We start from the raw sequence: 7772 nt of genomic DNA on the forward strand, positions 1-7772 counted from the left end.
TTCTTAACGTCTATTCAATTGTCGGCGCTTCCCATAAGATTAACGCCTGGAGGTAACAATAATTACTGATGGAGGCAAGAGAAATGTTTGTGCCTTTTAGGGACCAGAAGAGAGCACCAGGCCATGTCAAACAGGCGACTGAGACCCCGTAACCTTCAGGCGGTGGGAGTTAGAAACTTTGAAGTACCTCCTGGCCACTGTGAAAGTCAGACACCAAGAGCTGCCGTTCTCTGGCGTCCTAACACGGGGCCCAGGTTTGGTCACAAACACTTTTCGCATCTTGACACTCAGTCCTACTGAGCCTGTCGACTTCTTAACAGCATCGCTGCCTGCTTGTACGGCCCAGCTGTGTGGCTGGTTACCAGTCCACCCTACTGCTCAGCTCGTGGTTATTTCCCTGATACTGAGCCCTGACTCCTAACCCTGGAGTAATCAGCGGCTGCATCCACACAAGAGGCTGACTGCGCAGTTGTTACTGCGCAGTTGTTTAGCGTTTGCATACCCAAGTACTAAACGACTGCGCAGGAACCGGCGTTACAGTGCAGTAGCGTCCCTGCACGGCTTCCTGCAGTTGCTGACCGTGCAGTAGCTGTGCGGTCACTGTTTGTGCCACACAGCGCTAGTGCGCAATAGTAACGAGCTACCGGGCAGCCAGCATCTCGTGTAGACGGGACCAGCGCTAACTGAATTGCTCCCAGCACCTACCGCTCTAAGTAAACCGGGGCAAACATGCTCAGGTTCAAAAAGAAACCACCACAATAGTTTGCTCGTGATGGCTAAGACATGCGCCACATGTGGCATAATTACGGGAAAGACAGACCCGACTCCTGCAGTCAGACATATCATATTGATAGTGTTTTCAGCACAGAGTCGCTGCTGATAAGTTGAAGAGCCACTTGAAGCAAGGGAGCCACGGGCTGAGTTCCGCGGGTTAGGCTAACAAGCATAGCTTCTTGCATTTGTGTAGCAGAAGTGGGATGTGATGAGCTCCCATTGCCAGGTTGCTCTTTGTTACCGGCAGGCTATGGGCAGTGTGCATACGCATCTACAGCCGCATGAGTGTTTTCCACTGCTTCATGTATCGGCTGCGGCACCTCTCTGCAGATGACTTCCTGGATGCCATCTGCCCATGAGATGCATGTGCCAGTGGGACTGTCCCAAGGCCTGGCCGGATCATTAAGTACACGAGGAAGCATCAAACTCCAAAACCCTGCTCTTCAAGCTCTTGTCTAGCGTTAGGTTTGCTATTTGGCCCGAACCTGACTTAAATGCAGCAGCTCTGGCCTCTCAACCAAAGAAGCCCGGCGTGGTCTGCAAGCTTCACAGTGGCTCCAACAGCCCATTGACTCAGGGCACTTGATCTGGGAGAAAGGGGGTGGCCAAGGCATCCTGATGTCCTCCTAGTGGTCTGGGTCATACAGTCACTCACTTTAGAGCAGCTTTCAGGCTGCTCCCTCAGTTGTGCTTGGGAAGCAGATTGCACTCGCAGGTCCCAGGGTCATGGTAGCACCTTGCTTTCAAGCCACCCTGGTGCCACATCTGGTGCCTGAGTGCCGACCAGGATCTGGGCCACTTTGCCTCTAATAACATGTCATTCATTAGATGGAATATTAGAACATTAAAACGGCACCTGAAATGGTGAGGTTTGTTAGGACTTAACCGCAATGAACCCTTTATTGCCCTCAGTCTGTGCTCCAAGTTCACTGCAGTGTCATGATGGAGGGACAATGACTTCCTCTGCGAGTCAGAAATGGGAGAAGGAACTCGAGTGCCAGTTAGCTACCAAACCAGTCTGCTAGACGAGCCGTTCCAGCACCCAAGGGTGCGATTCGCTCCGGCCCAATAAATCCCTGCGTAGCCAAGCTCTGTGCAGTGTGACTGCAATGCAACGCAATGCAGTTCATCCCCGGACACCAGGGCGCAGGTCTGCAGGGCAGCCCCCCATTGGCTGCTGCATCAGTCGCCGGTCTGCAATAGCGTTTGCATCCCTTGCACCAAGCCAGGAGCTCGTGCAGTTCCACCTGCAGGGTCTCTCCAGGCTCTCGGGGGGGTGTTACGCACAGTGCACTCAGGCCTGCTCCAAGGTGGTCATGATGTCTCCGTTCAGTGAGTGAGGAGCCAATGGATGGCATTGGTTCCTGGCTGTGCTCCTGGCAGTGAAGACCCTATAGGGCACCAGGCAAAGGGGCAAAGGGGCAAAGCACCAATTTCCCTTTGGATTTTTCCACCTGTGCTGTCCCAGAGAGAACATCCTATTGCTGGACCTTCACTTTTAGGCCTTTCTTGCACACAGTCAGGGTTTGTCTCCCTCTGGACCGTCTTGCTAAAGCTGTGTCTGAAGTCCCTGGAAACAGTTTGGTTCTGCTCTTTCTTCTCCCTCGCACGGTTCAGCTCCGCACTGCCGGTAGATGAGGCTAAGGATTTGGGAGGTGGTTCACAGGCTTTCCTTGCAGGATTAGCCAGTGGTTACAGCAGCAGCGTGTGGCTTGGGAGGCCTGGGTTCGATTCTGGTTCTGCCACTGGCGGCTTGTGTGACCTTGGCCAAGTCATCTTGTCTTTCTGTGCATGCTCACCTGCAAAGTACGGGGCCTCTCTCTGCGCAGTGGTGCTGGGAGAGTAACTACAGGGTAGATTATACTCAGCTTCTGTTATAAGTAGTGGGGGTGGAGGTGGGCTATATACTGAAGACCCCAATATACAAGATGAGGCCCATCTCCTGGGTGCTCGGTCTTGCCACTCTGTCTAAAGTACGATACATCAGCACTGCTGCTCTCAGGGTGACCTGGCCGAGGCTCATTACATGAAAGCTGTGGCCCAAGTTTAGAGTGGTATTTGCTGCTACAGATGCAAGAGATGCAGCAGTGCGGGTGGGTATATACCTAGGAATGGGGCATCTTCTCCTACCTGGCATACAGTTTGCTTCCCATCAGAGTCACTGAAGACAATGAAAACTAATAAAGCGAGTGGAGCTGATTCTCCATGCTGGTGGCCTAACAAGGCCATAAAATGGGGCAGAAAGCGCTGTCCGGGAACACTCCCTCTGCAAGGGTATTTTTTGCATAATGCAGAGCTGCTGAAATGGTCCCTTCCAGCACGAGGTGGGTGGAGGTCGTGCAGTCCAGCTGGGCTCCGGGTCCAGCAGGGTGTGTAAGGAGCCATTTCTGCAGAGCTTGAGTTAGAGCAGCCTCGTGACTCCTCTGGCTTAAGCTGTTGGCTGAAATGACCTGCCGCAGTCCAGGAACAATCTCCTTGTTTTCCACCGTGCTTGTATGCTGAACACAGCTGGTCTAGCGGGTGGACCCAGCCCCCGTGGGAGGCTTGTATCTGACTAAGGTCTCTCCCTTTGCGGCTCTCCCATTTTCCATGGGTGAGAAAAAGAGCCAATTCTTCCCCTCTCCTAAAGAAGTGGCGACCCCAACACTTCATCTAGCAGTAATGGTGATGGCTTTCCACTCGGATCCGCGGTGCTCATTTAGGGAGCAGGTGCAATCGGTGTTGTTTCCTAGTAGCAGCCTGAGGTTCGTGTTTTGGAATCACAATGCCGGCTGCTCATGTGCTGCAGCAGTGGTTCCCAAGGGACACGCGGTGCGATGCATAAAATGCTGCTTTATTAGTAGTAGATCCAGCCCGCAGAGCCGTGCCATCTGGCCTGCAGGGCACCCCACGGCTTTGGCCATGGGGGAGCAGTGGCACTGTGACTGCTCCCCCCCACCAATTTTTCCAAGCTCCACGTGGCAGGATTGGGCCCTAGCCACGCTGGCCCTGTGCAGTGGTATCAAGCCCACAGACTGGCCCACGGACCAACCCAGTACTGCTCATCCAGCTCCCGGGGCCAAAAGTTTGGGCACCACTGCATAAGCGTTGCCTATCTCACTGTGTAATGTCTTAGCCTTTTGGCTAAGATCAAGCATAGGTACCTTGCTGGGTGTAAGAGTAAAGCATGCTGCCAATCTTGGCGCAGAAAAAAAGGGTGCCCTGGGTGTCAAGAGTTTGGGAGACATGATCACAGATTCAGGAGTGATGCCTCTGGGCCCTAATTTGGTGGTAGCAACCAATTCCTGAATTTCTTCTGCTGGCCTGCATTTTAAATGCCCCCAGAAATCTGACGCGGAGGCAGAGAAGTTCAGCTGGAGAACAGGAACACCGGGAGTGGGATCTGACCCCACGGGCATTTTCAAAGGAGCTGTACTCTGAAGCACAGTGTTTTGAGGCAGAAAGACTCCCCCCCGCCATCCCCAAACCTGCACCCATACAGATGCACGTGTATCTCTATTGCCCTTTTAATAGCGGCCCACACTTTTCCAACACTGAACCGATCACAGGACCATAGTGCCTCTTTCATTTGCCTAGTTCAATGCAAAGGGGCTGCTAGAGCTTGTACTTCGCAGTCTCGCGATGAGAGAAAGCTCTGTGCCACCCCTGCCCTTCCCCAAGACCACCTGGCACAAGGGGTTTTCCTGCACTGCAGCTAGTCCTGGCTGCCAGAACAGCCCCCTGCGGGCAAGGAGGGGCTGCCCCCATTTCAGTCAGCACAGGGGAAGCACGGAGACGACATAAATCCCTCTGCTACCTCCATATGTGAAGTTCAGTGCTGGTGTGGCCATGACTCCGGTCCTTGTGTCCATTGAAACATTTTGGCTCCAGTCCTGCTGCCACGAAGGCAATGGCACAACATCCATTGACACCCCGTGGATTGGGGGTCCAGCCTTTCGTCATATACAGCTAAGAGTATGCAGCTGGCACCGTGCCCCTCTCCTCGCTGGGGGCGCGTGCGCTCTGTGAAGGAGCGTGCCCGTGCTCCCGCAGGGATCCCCTGCACCCTAGAGGATCAGGCGAGATGGAAGTGTTAATAAGCTCCTACTTTCGAGGCGCTAGAGGTTAGCGTGGTACTGGAGCACACGTAGAGATGGGCCCAGCAACAGAGCCAGGTCTCATCCTGCGCTCGGCTCTTCTGTCCTCAGCGCCCTGAAACAAAGCAGGGATCCGCACACCCAGAGCTTTGTGGCCCAGATCCACTTCCCTGCTCATTCATAATCCCCAGCAGGAATATTCTTTCTATGCAGCGCAAATCTGAGTCACCTAGAAATAAGACGCCAAGGGAAAGCATGGGCGAATGTGGCCACTACAGCGCAACCCTGCAAGCCCTTTGTTTTCTGTGCTAGCAGCACCATCTAGCGCATGGCTTTGTAATGGCTCGCCGCTGAAGTCACGCCAGCCCTTCGCTGGCCAGGAAGAGAGGGAACGTGCTCTTGTGCAAAGCGAATCGCGAGTTTCAAACTGCAGCTGGAGACAACTGCAGACCTCCCCGTCCAAACTCACTGCTTTTCTTGCACTAGCACCGCCCGCATCAATTAAGGGCGCTGCCCGTTTGTACTAGCTCTCAGTGCGATGGGATTTTTGCTCACCTTTACATCTGACATTTGGAGAGTAAACTCCTTGGGAAAGAGGCCTTGGTGTCCTTGCAGGTCTGCAAATTGTCTAGCACCTCTAGGTGAGAGTAAACCTGATCATTTGCCAGTCGAGTCCCAGAGGAGGCGTCCCCAGATTTTAGGCGCATCTTTTCATTGACAATATTGAAAACGTTGATTTGTCCGATTGTTGCTCACACTCTTTATTATTATCTGGTTTGCACAGCTGCTTCAGACAGGGTAGTGACAAATACATTAACAACGTCGAAAGTAGCCTACTTTAAGAGAAAATATGCAGAAGAAGAACATTTACATCAAGATTACCATGAGTACTGTCCAAAAGTGAGTACGCTTCTTCTCTCCCGTCGTCTTTGTCCTCGCTCGGAAAGTGCAATCCGCTCGCTCGCTCGCTCCTCTTCCTCAGTTCAAAAGCCCTAATGCTTGTTTTCACTTCCCCAGCACCTGATATTACCCGAGGACCGGACTTGCATCCTAAAACTATCTCTGCAGAAGCTTCGATTCCTTGAGGATCCCGAAACGTACCTGCGCAGGTCTGTGCTAATTAACAATTTGTTGAGGAAGATCCACTTAGAGACCGAGAGGGAGAGCTATGAATACTTTAAGGAGGCACCTTGTTGTCGGACGGCTTACTCTGATGCACGAAAACGGCTGAAGTTTATGGTACAGGAATGCTGTTCTCCGTCACTCTATTATGAAGAGCTGCATTCATATCATATTGTGCCTTATTCGCCAGAGAACGCCATTTATGGAATGGGCTATACAAGCAGCCACTTGGAGCAAAATTCTCAACTGCTTATTTATAAAATGAATTAAAGTAGCTGTTAGATCCACTGATGTTTTGTTTCTGAATGTGTGAACTGCTTATTAACATGCTCAGATGAGGCACTAATTGCAAACACGCTTGTGATCAAAGATGGGACGCACACAGAGCTGAATGGAGGCCACTTTGAGTCATACTCTCCAGTGATCGGTGTGAAGCCCTTGATTATAAAGCCCCTTCACACGCAGGCAGGCAGCTGGTGCAATGCAAAGGTTTTTGTAAGCAGAGACCTTATCTGCAACGTGTATTATAGAAACGGGGCTCCGGTTAAGTTGTCAATGTGTAGATACAGACATTTGAATCACTTTGCATTTAAATGGTGCCATCCCAGGTGGAAGGTAAAGCTGAAAGGGGCAGATGAGTCTGACAAGGAGGAGTGAGCAGGAAGAGCTCTTTATGGGAAGGGGTGAGGAGGTGAGGTTTTTCTTTGAAGGAATTGGTGCCAAAGGAAAGGCCCTTTCAGTTCAGATCTTGCAGAGAAGTGACATGACTCAACTGCTGCTTAAAGAAGCTCTGCAATGAGGTTGGTGAGGGCTTGGGGGGGTTTATAACTGATCCACCAAATGGCACTCGCATTTGCTTGCTTGCTTTCTCAGTTGGCACTGAGTTTGCTATTTTACAGTAAAGCTCAGCCGCTCAGACGAAAGACGCTTTCCTCATCCAAGTTGTCAGTGTTTTCTAAATGTGATCTGCCTCCCCTTCTTCTGGTTGTCTGCCTCCAACTCAACTATGGTTTGTGTGCGACATCACTATGTGGCCATGCGGCTTGGGATGTGATCAGTGTTAGTACCGAGACAGTTTGAGTTGCTTTTTTTTTAAGGTTGTATGATTTTATTTATTTATAAATTTTTTTTTTGGTTGGGGGGGAAGCCTACATTGGAAAATTAATATAGTGGACAGATGTTACTAAAACCTAAGAGGTCTTTGATGCAAGGTGAGCCTACTCTACATTTGTAATAGCATTTGAGGTTGAGTGAGAAGTCTGGTTTTAGGGTTCTTTTGGAACTACCTTTATCTCTATATAATCTCACAAGCATGTTCACGGAGAGACATTTCGCAAATTGATCACTAGTACAAGGAAGTTTTATAGCTGCTCAAATGACGTTCTAAAAATACCAAAGAGGAGAAAACGATGCTAAAGTAAATGGAGTCAAAAGCAGGGATTATATACTATGCCCCGAGACAAAGTTATTAATGAGCCAGTAAATGACACCATTACCAATATATCCGTCATTCATTCAAGAATGATGTGCAACATAGACGTGCTGAACAAATAACGGTGTCTGATCCAAAGCCCATTGAAATCAGTGACCTATTGGCTTACAGTGAAAGAACCAACTTTGCATGGCGGCTTATGGTCACAGATGATGATACCATAAGACGCTCTCATGCTGGAGATGTATCAACACCTCCCAATTTTGTCTGAAAGCTTTTTCTTATGCAAATTTGACGGATGCCATTTTTGAAGCATTGTACAGTATGAACAAATTGTTTTAAAAAATGCTTGCTACAGCTGTACTTAG

This window comes from Crocodylus siamensis, chromosome 2, assembly GCF_052110815.1.
Source record: "Crocodylus siamensis isolate JL-2025a chromosome 2, ASM5211081v1, whole genome shotgun sequence".
Lineage (NCBI taxonomy): Eukaryota > Metazoa > Chordata > Crocodylia > Crocodylidae > Crocodylus > Crocodylus siamensis.